Source organism: Callithrix jacchus, chromosome 7, assembly GCF_049354715.1.
Source record: "Callithrix jacchus isolate 240 chromosome 7, calJac240_pri, whole genome shotgun sequence".
NCBI classification, from domain to species: domain Eukaryota; kingdom Metazoa; phylum Chordata; class Mammalia; order Primates; family Cebidae; genus Callithrix; species Callithrix jacchus.
Window position 1 is genome coordinate 9,767,246 of NC_133508.1, and position 13,334 is coordinate 9,780,579.

The 13,334-nt window shown below is 41.2% G+C and overlaps 1 long non-coding RNA gene across 1 annotated transcript in view; it reads right to left on the reverse strand.

Moving 5' to 3' along the window:
• Nucleotides 1-5,570: 5,570 nt before the first annotated feature.
• Nucleotides 5,571-13,334, reverse strand: part of LOC118155250 (uncharacterized) — a 31,143-nt gene continuing 23,379 nt past the window's right edge. Inside the window, exons 2-3 of the long non-coding RNA XR_004745477.3 lie at nucleotides 7,324-7,530; nucleotides 5,571-6,700 (exon numbers count right to left, since the gene is read on the reverse strand). This is a non-coding gene — a long non-coding RNA (uncharacterized LOC118155250). The remainder of the gene's footprint in view (nucleotides 6,701-7,323; nucleotides 7,531-13,334) is intronic.

The window sequence follows — 13,334 nt, forward strand, 5'->3', positions numbered from 1 at the left end:
CTGCAACGTGTGAGGCAGAGCTCTTTAAGGAAAGAAATACCCGAAGAGAATTTCTCAGATTATCGGAGGCTCCCCTCTCATTTTTGCTGGGGAACTGACCTGTACATCCTTCAGTCTGGAGAAACTGCCTCCAGAAAGCAGCAAACTGAGACAATTTCTGGGTCCTACTCAGGGCTGGGAAGACTGTGTGTGGACCGGAGTAGAGAGCACTCACAATAGAAAAGGAATTGGTTAGGGTTCTAGGAAGAGCCACACCTTAGCGATGGAGCTAAAGTAGCCCTTGAGTGAATGACTGGCCTGGATTACCAAAACTTAAATGAAATTTTATAAAAATGAAAATGATCTGCAATAACATATCTGCCAGAACAGAGGCCAATGCTCTTTAGAGGAATACAACAAAATCCAGCACTCCACAGTTCAGTGTCCAGCATTCAATCAGAACTTACAAGGCATGGAAAGAAGAAGAAAAATATGAGTCATATTCAGGAGAAAAAGTAATCAATCAAACAGACCCAGACTTTGCAGGGATAATGAAAATAGCAGGAAAACCTTAAAACAGCTGTGATTCATCTTCACGATATATTAAACGATGTGCAGGAAAACATGAATATGATGAGAGAGATGGGAGTTATAAATAAAGACCCAACGGAACTTTTGCAGAAGTGAAAGACAACACTCCCAGAGGTGTGTAATGTTTGGGCTAAAAGTATTATTATGACAAAACAACTGAATTAGCTCAAGTTGATCTCTAAAAGCTCTTCTTCCTAGAAAGGAACTTGGACCTTTTACTCAAGTCCTCTCCTCTATCTGGCCCAGCAAATCAGAGAAGGTTAGCTCCTCTGCTACTCGGCTAGATGAACCCGGCCTAACTGCTGTCGAAATGGCAGTCTTGTAACGTCAGTCATTTAGAAAGGACCCAATCATAAATCATAACATGCAAAACAATTCCTCTCACTTCGCTCTTTTTTTTTCTTCAAGACAGGGTCTTGCTCTGTTGCTCAGGCTGAAGTGCAGTGGCATGATCACAGCTCACTGCAGCCTCAACCTACTTCTCATTTCTGAAATCCAGTAATACTTAAGATCTTTCAGGGTAATGCTCTCTCTCATCTCCTCTTCTCTAAGTGTATAGATTTGTATGTTGGAAGCCTCCAAAATGCTCCTCCGTTCTCATCTCTATGTGTGCATGTGGATGTGCATGTTCGTGGTGCGTGTCTATGTGTGTGTTGCATGTGTGTTGTGTGTGGGTGCCTGTGGATTGATATACACATGTGTGTCATTCATCTTTCTGTCACATCTTACATATGTGTTATGGGTAGCACATACATATGTTACATGTGCATGTATATGTTGTGCACACAGCATGTGTATTGTAGGTATGTGATATTTGTGTGCACGTGTTGTAGGTCTGTGTGTCGCACATGTGTTGTGTATGTGTGCTGCATGCACGTGTATGGTGATACACATATGTGTGCCTGTTGTTTATGTATGCATGTGTGTCCATCTATGAGGATGTGTTTTAATAGATGCATATTTGTTGGGTGTACATGTGTCCATGTACCCATGTCTGCACACGTGTTTGTGTGTGCATTTGCATGAGTGTGGTAGGTACCTGCATGAGGTGTGTGTGCATGACTATGTTGTGTGTTCATGTGCATTATGTTTATATCTGTGATGGGTGCATGTGTTTGTGTGCATGTTGTATGTATGCATTGTGTGTGCACTAAGTATTTGCATGCCTGTGCTTGTGGTGCATGCATGTGTATGTGTGCATGCCCCTGCTGTGTTTGCATGTGCATCCTGTGTGTTGCTACTGTCTGGTGTGTGTGCACATGGGCATGCCTGTGTGTTATGCTTCCCCGGCTCATTGTCACTTGCTCTTGGAGGTCACCCTGGACTTCACACTGTCTTCACCATCTCACTCTCTTGAGCCTGGATTTGTGCCATTCTACATATCCATCTCAGGTGTTCTCCACTCTCTCTCTTAGAATCCATCACACTGCATTCTGAATGCCTAGTTACTTGTCTGTATCACAGAGACCACGAGCTCTTTTACAGAAACGGCCACACTGATTTTGATACCCCAGGACTTAGTGTCCCCTGTTAAATATCACCTGATGCTCATCTTATGCTTATATCATTGTTAGTAACCCAGAAGTTTGGCAACACAACATTCAATTTTGAATCTAGAACAGTCAAACCTTGAACAAACACTGAGCAATGTTGGCACCCTCCTGGATGGTGATGTGAAAACGAGGATAAACGGCGAACAGGGGATAGAGCTGTATTTATCAAAACGCTTTTCAAGTTGATAAGTAGCTGCAAAATGTTCAATAGTATCGTATGCAAATGGCCCGTTTAGTTTATTTCTTAGTCATCTTTTTCTACTGAATATCATTCTTCTTAGCACTAGATGTGATTAAATTTAGGATATTTACTGAGAATTAGTTTATTGGCTCATAGACCCAGACGGGATGTTTATTTTGTTATCATATCTCCAGTTCATTTAAAATGCTGCATTTGGCCAACATATGATGCTGTGTTTGGCCATGTCCCTTAAGTCAGTTTGTTTCTGAGCTTTGCTAGTTTTCTCCAAGGCCAGTCATGTACAGGGGTTTGATATTTTGGTAGTGACTTTTTTTTTTTTTTTTTTTTTTTGCTGAGACCGTTATTGAACAATTCACATTATCATTATCATCACAAACTGCTTGTGTGAAGGTAGCTCATGAACGGCTATTGCCTGAGGCTAAGAGCAAGCTGGCTATCATTCCCAAAGGAAAAGACCAGAAAAATCATTTATCACTTTATCTTTTTCCTTATCAAGGATTTCGTCTCGCAGAATGAGGCTTATCCCTGAGGCTGCTTGGAAATTGACAATTCAGGAAGAATCAATGGAGAGCTGCATTTTTGATAGATGAACCATTAGAAAATTCTATGCCATTTTTCCCATGACCTTTCCTGAAGACAGATGAATAGCCTTTCAAAGGTTGTATTTTATTTCATGTTCAAAGCAAAAAAAAAAAAAGAGAGAAAGGAAAAAGTAAAACCTAGCCAGAGAAGATGTATTAGAAACACAATCAAGTGAGGTTCTTTCCCAATGTAAAATACATACATCAAGGGAAAAGGACGATGGTGGTTAAAGGTATCCTGTGGAAGAGAAAGAGTGATTGGCAAAGATCACAGAAGCATCAGCGTAACTCGAGGAAGCTCTCAGTTTCCTGGAAGACAACTTCTAACCAGCACTCCCACTCTGTGAGTTATTTTCATACTTAATAAATCTAATTTAGTTACGGTCCTTCCGGGGCACATCTCACATCAGACTGTTATCTAGAGGGACATCTGTGACTGCATGGCCCATGCAGTGTTACGAAGGAAAAAAACAAATAGAGCCAGATGACAGCAATGGACCCACAATATGATGGATGGTATTTTAAAATATCAAGATTTAAATTACGGAAGGGCAGACCAGATGAGAGGGATGGTGATAGCAGATGAGTTAGGAGACATTTCCTAGAGTTACTTAAGGAATTTGAATGTGGAAATGGAAAGAAAAATCTCTAAGAATCTAAGTCATGATAGAGGCAGTCAGTGAAAGCTCTAGAATGAGTGAAGTTCAAGTTTGTGGGCCGTGAGAGACATGGCGCCTGGGTGGGAAGGGCTGGTGGAGAGGGGAATGGGGCCCCTGCCCACAGGGAGGGCAGCTCAGACCATTCGTGCATTCTCCTCCCAAGTCTTTCCCATATTCTGTAGGATTAAAATATCTTGAAATATTCAAAATATAATTTTATTTAATTGAAAGTTTGACTTTTGGGTTTTGGTTTTATTTCTTTGTGTTACTTTTGTAGAATTTAGGTAAGCAAGAAAAAAGATTAATGATTCTACTACTCGTGATTCTAAATTACAAAGTAGATTTGTCACTTACGGTAATGCCTCCAGCCGGAATAACACAGCTTCTGTTTGTTGAGTGATGATGGTACTGTGTTAGCTCCTTTACTGCCTGTGCCTTCTTCGTTCTCTAAACAACCGTAGGCTGAGTGACCTGTTACTTTGTCCACTTTATAATGCTGAGCAGCAATTATAACAATGACAAAAAGAGTTTTTGTCAAAAACTCTCAGGAGGTAAGTTAATAACACATTTTAAGGTCTTATTTTGAGAGATTTGCTGTCCATTTTTTTTCTATTTGTCACTTGTCCTGATAATTTCATCACCAGCAAATCACCACCAGCCAGTTTTACATTAAAGACACTGGCTATGTCTACAAAAGTCTAAACCATTCAAGTGAAGAAACAAATCAGCGAGCTTTCCAGTAATAAAATGAAACCTCCAAAACCAAAGTTCTCAAGAACAGTGACTATTTCTCCAGTTGTGACGCCGCACAAGTAAATGTCTGTGATCTGCAGATTCAGCATCATATTTATGGACAAGGTAGTTGACCAGTATAGATTAGGGAAAAAGTATCCTCTGAGTATAGATATTTACCTTATCGATGCTTTCTCTGAGCCATGAACTCAATAAAACCCACTTTGGAAAATAAAACTATTTCCTACAATTTTGGAGAGTAGATTCTCCAAATTTTAAGTCATCACTCTTTCCAACTTGGTGAAATCCTCATTGACTGTGGACTGAGTGAGGCATGAGTAAAAAGAAGTAAAAATAAGACAAAAGGCACTGTACTTAAGGGACTGAAATCCAATTTAAAACTGGAGTTTACAATGGAACGTGGCTACATACACGTGATGTTTACGAAACGCTTCTCACTGTGGGAAAGTAGTAATATATTAATGCTTATTTTATAGACTGGCAGCATATTGGAATTTTCATACACTTAGGCTTCAAGAGATATTATTTGATTCTCTATAGATGTGGTTACAAATAAGATATTTAATAATGCTAAAATTTAAAGTAATTGTGAAGTGAAGAGTACCTGAAAATAGTCTTTTCTTCCATAGAGATACAATAGGAAAGAAGAAACTGAGGGTGAGTATGAGAGTTAGTGGATTACATGTTCCAGGCTTGGGTTCAAATACAGTAGGGAAAGAGCAAAGCCCTCCTTACTATTTAGAGATGTTACCAATTCTATCACTTGCTTCACATAAAAGGTGTCCATGAAGAGACGGACGACTAGAAGTGGGAAAGAGAAAACTGCAGAAGTGTAGCAGAGCCCACCTGGACCTTCACGTTGAGGAAGACAGTAGATGACCGCTGTGGACATCAGAGCCTCAGGGTCCCTGGGTCTCTTATGTAGACATCTGGTCAACATCCATTTAAAGGAGAAGGTGTACGAGGTCGTGGGAGCGCTCACCAGTCTGCCCTTCTGTTATGAAACAAGTTACTTGGGGGCTCTCACCTCCCACTCCACGTGCCTATCGGCACAGGCCTTCCTGCCCCACCTAACGTTCTCCTCCAGGGCAGTTTGGGTGGACGTGCTCTTCTCTCCTCATGACATTGCTAGGATTGAGTTTATATTCGCTCCCCAAGAAGCCACCCTGATGACCCGTCCTGAATCCAGCTTTCTAGCCAGTGCTGTTTCAAACAAAAATTGAACATATACGTTTTTTTCAATTTAGTGCATTTATTTTTCATTTCTTATTTCCATAGGATTTTGGGAAACAGGTGTTATTTGGTTACATGAGGAAGTCCTTTAGTGGTGATTTGTGAGATTTTGGTGTGTTCATCACGTGAGCAGTATACATTGAACCCAATTTGTGTCATTTATCCCTCACCCCCTTCCCACCCTTTCCTCCTGAATCCCCATGTCCATTGTATCATCTTATGCCTTTGCATCCTCATAGCTCAGATCCCACTTATGAGTGGGAACATACTATATTTGGTTTTCCATTCCTGAGGTATCTCACTTAGAATAATAGTCTCCAATCCCATCCAGGTTGCTGTGAGTGCCATTAATTCATTCCTTTTTATGGTTGAGTAGAATTCCATTATATACATATGATGGAATATCTATATCTATATCATCTATATCTATATCTATCTATCTATATATATATATATATATTTATCTATCCATCTATCTACCACAGCTTCTTTATCCACTCATTGATTGATAGGCATTTGGGTTGGTTCCACATTTTTGTAAAACAATACATATTTTGAAGGAAATTTTATAAAATATAATTCTTGGAACTGTAGTTTTACAAAGCTCAGTGTTTCCCTTTACAACATAATAAAGAAAAGTGTTTTGAAAAAGTTGCCTTCCACTTTCTTCTTGGGTGTCTATAATGTATGTTAATGTATTTATGAGTGTGAGAACTCCTCCAGTAGAAACATATCTTTACTGGTTCTCTCATCTTTATTTGTTCCCACTTTTTACACAGTTATAGGTGCATGGAACAGTTTTCTCAAGGCATATCCTCAGCATAAGTTTTATGGATTACAGTTCTATGGATTACAGATTAAGAAATGCTGCATTAGACTGTTACAATGTAATACAAAGCATACACCCTCACAAGACGGGGGAAAGCTGTAGTCATAGTTTCAAGATGTCAAAAAGCAGCAAGACTGTGAAATATTCAGATTCCTTTTGTTATCAGACACCCTCCTTCTGAGTCTTCAGTGTGCTGAGGTAACATGAATGCCCAATGCAATGTCCATCGGAGGCTGAGTATGGGAATGAGTAACATAGAGGCCTGACTGCATCACTGGAGCTACTGGGGAGGTTACAAAATGGGTATAACCCCCAACAGTCTGAAAGAAAAGACGAAGAGAAAAGTTTTAGGGATGTCTTTAATTAGTTAAGGGGCAGTTAAGGTGGGTTGCCTGTGGCAGCAGATAACTAGATGACCTCCCTCGGTCTTTGCACTCTGAGAGCTCTATAATTAGCTCCAGCCAAGTTAAAACATTTTTTTCAGTCCTGCCTCATGTAGTGTGACTGACAGCTTGGTTCCTTTGGGTAAATTCTATTGGGGAAGATGATGAAAATCTAAGAAACTTCAATTAAGAGGGGAAAGCAGTGCGCTTCTCCTTGAGCTCACTGAAAGGCATGAGCTAAATTTCAGGTGCTGCTACATGGGACGATGGCTAATCCTCTGTGTCACCAGGGGCAGATACAGTTTTATCTTTCTTGTGGTCTTATTTCCTTTGGAATTACAGGATATGTCAGGAGATATCTGGGTGGGACTTAGAGGAGAGTAAAAAGAAACCCATTAAGCTCTCTGAGGACATGAAACATACATCCTGTAATCGCTTTTAAGAACTACCCAGCAATCATATAATCATCCTGTCAAACAGCTCCTCCAATGAAACTAAAACATTGAAACATTTGCGTGAAGAACAAGTATTTAATGCACAGTGATCTGTAAAATACTTACGCCCACACCGTGTGTCCTTCTAGACCGCATGGCCCTTTGTAACCAAATGGATCTCACTGTCTTCTCCCCACCGCTCTTCAAAGCTCTCCCAGCAAAAGCCACTGAGCACTTGTTACATGCCCTCAGGCGATGCATCTTGCTTCTTCCTCACGGTTCCTCTGCAGAAGGCATGACTGCTGTCATCATGCCCGACTAACTGGCAGGAACCTGCAAAACCCAGCAGCCATTGCGGCAGGTCAAATGCTGCCTCTAGACCAAGAGTGTTCTCTCCTGTTCTGTGAGGCATCGCACCTATCTTGCAAAATACAACCTGGCAGACTAAACGCATCACATTCCTATTTCTAGACCGTTGATAGATTTTTCTTATTTGCTTGTGTTTGGCACAAAATATCTTCCAAACCAGATCCCATAATATTAATGGTAAAGTTTAGCCAATGGCTAATTTTGTTTTAATAGTTATATCTAATGCTGTTAAGATTGCGTAACATAAAACATTTGGAAACTCATAATAATTTTTTTGGAAATTCAGAAAGAATATAGCACTATTTTATCATGGCGAGTTCGAGAAAGTTTGTTTTTATTTTTGTTTTGACAATCTCTGTTAGAGTTCAGATTGTTGAAGGGGTTAATGGAGTATTCTATGGGCCAGTTTAAGACAAGGGATCATATCGAAAAAGAAGAAAGGAAAAAGCGCTTGGTCCTGTTTAGGCAAAATTCCTCTGCAAGCTGCTGTCCACAGTGGCTCCATGTCTCCATTCAGGAAAGCTGCAAAGCGTAATTCATACTTAACTTCTAACCCAGAATTTGCTAATGCAAAGAAGTAGAGCTACTTGCTGTACATTTTTCTTGTTTTCCTAAGCATTTTGCATGAAATTGTTAAAGATTAATTTGTTGGGAGCCCTGCCTATAATCCTAACACTTTGGGAGGCTGAGGTGGGAGGATCACTTGAACCTGAGAATTTGAGACCAGTCTGGGCAACAGAGTGAGAACCCGTCTCTACAAAAATAATACATTTAAAAAATTAGCTGGGCATAGAGGTATGTGCCTGTAGTCTCAGCTACTCGAGAGGCTGAGATAGGAGGATCGCATGAGCCCAGGAGATAAAGGCTGCAGCGAGCCATGATTGAACCACTGCACTCCCACCTGGATGATGCAGCAAAAGCCTGCCTCAGAGAGAGAGAGAGAGAGAGACAGAGAGAGAGATTTATTTTCAATAAATAACTACAGATGAATTTTTTCCGGTGGTGAAGGAGCAGTCTAACATGGTGATTAGAGCTGAGCTCTGGGGTGTAACCTGGGTCAGCATTCCTGCCCAAACACACGTTAGCTGTCTTGGATGACCCTCATCAGGAAGAACAATATAACTGCTCTGAAGACAAGCAGGACCATGTGCCACAGCCAGCTCCAGCTCCAGCTCCAGCTCCATGAACATCCCACAGGATGAGTGATGGCTATAGCACTGTTGGGAGCAGAGGACCAGTGCTGGGACTGTGAGTGAGAGCACACCTTTTCAGGAGTCCGCTTGTTAAAAGGTCTATCTATGGCAGTTGAATTCTTTTTCAGAGAATCATCCTAACATTGTACAAATGGAATTGAATGCGTGACATTTGATATTGTTTTTTCCTTAAAAACGTTTTCATGTTGAACCTATTTCAGAAAAATAAGGCTCCTGGAACTATGCATTGTCTGATCGCTCTTGCTCGTGTGCACTCCTTAATGACGGAGACAGTTCGTGATGCTCTGGTGGTGTTCAAAGTTTAATTCTCTCTACCCCAGTCATAGCTTCTGTACTATGGTAAATAGCTGCCTCTTTTCCCATAGAGCTGTCTTCCTGGATGTTTTTCTGTGTTTAGTTTTCCTAGTCTGACACCTCCATGCTCACCTTGAGAAAGGATTTCAGGCAGCTAGCCAAACTACACGCTGTTTGTCTGTCAATATTTATTCTGCCGCTTCTCTGTGTCTACTGGAGTTTTTCTCCTTTGGAATTAATTATTATGTTCTTAAAGGGAAATTTTGTTAGAAAAGATTGTGTTTATTAAAAAAAACTATACAGACTTTTAATTTTACCAAAGGATAATTACATAAACATTCTGAAAATGTCAAAAGTGTGCTAATGAAAAAAGGGAAAATATGGGCTCAATTTCTGTCTCACTAAAGTAAAAATTATTTAGTTAAAAAAAATTTTTTTAAAGAACTTAGGGCTGGCACAGTGGCTCACACCTGTAATCCCAGCACTTTGGAAAGCTGTGGTGGGTGAATCAGGAGTTCGAGACTGGCCTGGCCGACATGGTAAAACCCCTTCTCTACTAAAAATACAAAAACTTAGCTGGGCATGTTGGTGCACACCTGTAATCCCAGCTACTTGGGAAGCTAAGGCAGGAGAATCGCTTGAACCTGGGAGGCGGAGGTTGCAGTGAGCCAAGATTGAAGCACTGTATTCCAGCCTGGGTGACAGAACAAGATTCCATCTCGAAAAAAAAGAGAGAGAGAGAGAACTTGTTCACTCGTGCATGGAATTTGATGGGGCTATGATAGTCATGCAGGTTGTGATTACCATGGGGGTCTCTTTCCTTTCCTCTGCAGGACGGTCATGAGCCAGCCCCTAAAGTGACACAGAACAGGGGCAAGGACCTGCACAGAGTGGCTGTGATATGTCGTTCTTGGTGACTTCAGGTGATCTCTGTTAAATGGTGAAGCAACGTCCACCTCTGGATGCTGTTGTGAGCGTCACATGAAGCCCTGCATGTAATGAGCAGGATGCACGCTCCCAGGAATCATGTCATCATCACCGTCATCCTTCAACACAACCCTCATTTGCATTCATTATTTACAGAGTTAGACACTGCGGAAAATACCATCTAATAAACTCTTCATATGTTCCTTTTTTCATTTGGGAGATGAGGTGTTGCTCTATTGTCCAGGCTGGAGTGCAGTGTGTGATCATTGCTCACTGCAGCTTCCAATTCCTGGGCTCTAGTGAGTATCTCACCTCAGCCTCCTGAGTAGCTGGGACTATAGGCAGGTGCCACCACACCTGGCTTATTTATTTTAGTTTTAATAGAGGTGAAATATTCCCATGCTGCTCAGGCTGGTCTTGAATTCCTGGGTGACACAGTAAAGCCTGCCTCAGAAAAAAACAGAGAGAGAGAGAGATTATTTTTACTGAATAACTACAGATGAATTTTTTCCAGTGGTGAGGGAGGCAGTCTAGCATGGTGGTCAGAGCTGAGCTCTGGGGTGTGACCTGGGTCAGCATTCCTACCCAAACACACTTTTGCTGTGATGAATGAACCAGGTCCTCAGCATCCCCACACTCATTAGAAAGGACAGCATAACTGCTCTGGAGACAAGCAGGACCATGTGCCCCAGCCAGCTCCAGCTCCGTGAACATCCCGTGAGATGAGTGATGGCTGCAGGGCTGTTAAGGGCATAGGAACGGTGCTAGGGCTGTGAGTAAGAGCTAACAATGAATTACTCTTGTTATTCAGAGTAATTATTCAGTGAAAATAATCTCTCTTTTTTTTTTTTGAGGCAGGCTCTTGCTGTGTCACCCAGGAGTTCAAGACAAGCCTGGGCAACACAGCAAGACCTCATCTCTACTAAAAATGAAATAAATTAGCTAGGTGTGGTGGCATCTGCCTATAGTCCCAGCTACTCAGCAGGACTCAAGCAATCCTCCCACCTCTGCCTCATAGTGTTGGGATTGCAGGAGTGAGCCGCTGTGCCCAGCCTTCCCATGTTCTTGAATATGATCTACATAGAAAGTCATAATACGAGGTCACTGTTTGTTGATGAGACAGCTGTGGCGTCCTATTCTATTTACAATGCATCATCATTTTTATGTGATTAGATGAGTCCTCCTCAGAATCTGTCTTCCACATGGAAAACAGCTTCTGTCTCCCTCTTAAGATGAAGAGCTCTGTCTGCAGAGAAGTCAACAATTTGAGGGATTCATCTGCCTTAATCACTCACCTACTTCCAGGAGTGGAAACCTGTACACACACACACACACACACACAAAGAGACACACACACACACAGACATACACAGAGAGACACACACACATACACACAGAGACACACACACATACACATACAGAGATACACACACAGACACACAGAGACACACACACACATACAGACATACACACACAGACACTCACACAGACACACACACAGACACACACAGACACACACATACACATACAGACTCACACAGAGACACACACAGACACACACATACACACACACAGAGACACACACAGACACACACACATACACCAAACACACACCACACACAGACACACACATACACACACACAGACACACATACACACATACAGACACACGGACATACATACATACAGACACACACACATACAGACACACACAGACACACACATACAGACACACACACAGACACACACAAAGACACACACAGACACACACACATACAGGCACACATACACATACACACAGACACACATACACACACATACAGACACAGACACACACACACACACAGACACACACACACGGCAAGTCAAGTGAAATTAATACCGTGTGTAAATTTTTATCACATGGAAACAGTGTAGGTTTACAGAAAGACCAGACCCCTCCATAAGGAATGTGAGATGTCGAAATTAGAAGAATGCCATTTATAGCCAAACAAATGACTGAAGTGATGAAGATAAATCTCCTTATTACATTTTCTTGGAATCTTTACATAGAAAATGATTTTAATAGACTCCTGGTGCTGTCAGCCAATAACTAGTTTTCTTAGCCTGGTGCTGTTTTAGATTCAACTTGACCACAGAATTATGGGGAGTTAAGTCCCCATTTAGATAGCCAAACTCTTTCTGTTTAGACATTAATGTTCTTTACAAGCAAATACTATTGTCTTTCATTCTTCATCTTCTTGTTACTCAGTTCCAAGTTTACTCTAATTTGTCAGTCTTTTTGGAGTAATTAAACTCCCAAAGGAACATAGATTTCAATGCCCAAATATAATTCAATTACTAATCACAATGTAGAAAGCTTTCAGATTTAGAGCTAGAACCCAGAACAAGCTCATAAAAGGAAAGAGAGGAATACTCATGGGTGAATATTTCCGAAGTAAAATATGTGCAGGGGAAAGTTAAACATGACAAAATGTGTGAATTTCTGACTTTAGACAGTAGAGTGGAATTAAAGGCTGTGCTGTGTGGTGTGAAAAACCCGAAGCTGATTTTTCTTTGTGATAGATGATGCTATGCTAATGACAAAGCCTCCTTTTTAGCATACTCAGAACCTCACAACTGTCTCCCTGCTCCTTCTATTTCATCCTCCCCAAAGCACACCAGACAAAGAAATAACTCAGGAAGCTGAACCCTTCCATAGAGCTCTTGGACACGTCTGATGAGGCTGGAGACTCATTTACATTGGAGCAAGCTAAACAAAAGGGTCATCAGTGGCTAGGCAGCAGTGAATTGCCTCTGGGATACATATCATATAAATAAAATCACAGAAGAATCAAAATCAAACACACACAAAATACGCTTTCAAAATGGTAAGCTATTTGGATTTTGAAGGAAAAAAATATTTGGTACATGCAGTGTTTGCTACCCTTGGTAAACACCCAGTCTGGTTTCTGCCCTCAGCATTTCCCCAAAACATATCTTGCAAAGGTCACAAGTTCTCTTCCATATCACTAAATCAAAGAGGCATGTTGAGTTCTCATTCTCTCTTATATCTTCTGCAGCATTTGAAGCAATTTGTGACTTCCCCCTTTCTTAAATGCTTTCTTCCCGTGGTCTCTAGAATACTACATTTTTCTGGTTTCCTTATAACACCTTGAATAGTCTTCCTTAGACACGCTTTATGACTCTTCATTTCTACATAATCTTTATTTGTTTATTTATTTTTGAGACAGAGTCTCACTGTTGCCCAGGCACCATCTTGGTTCACTGCAACTCTGCCTCCCAGGTTCAAGCAATCCTCCTGCCTCAGCCTCCTGAGTAGCTGGGATCACA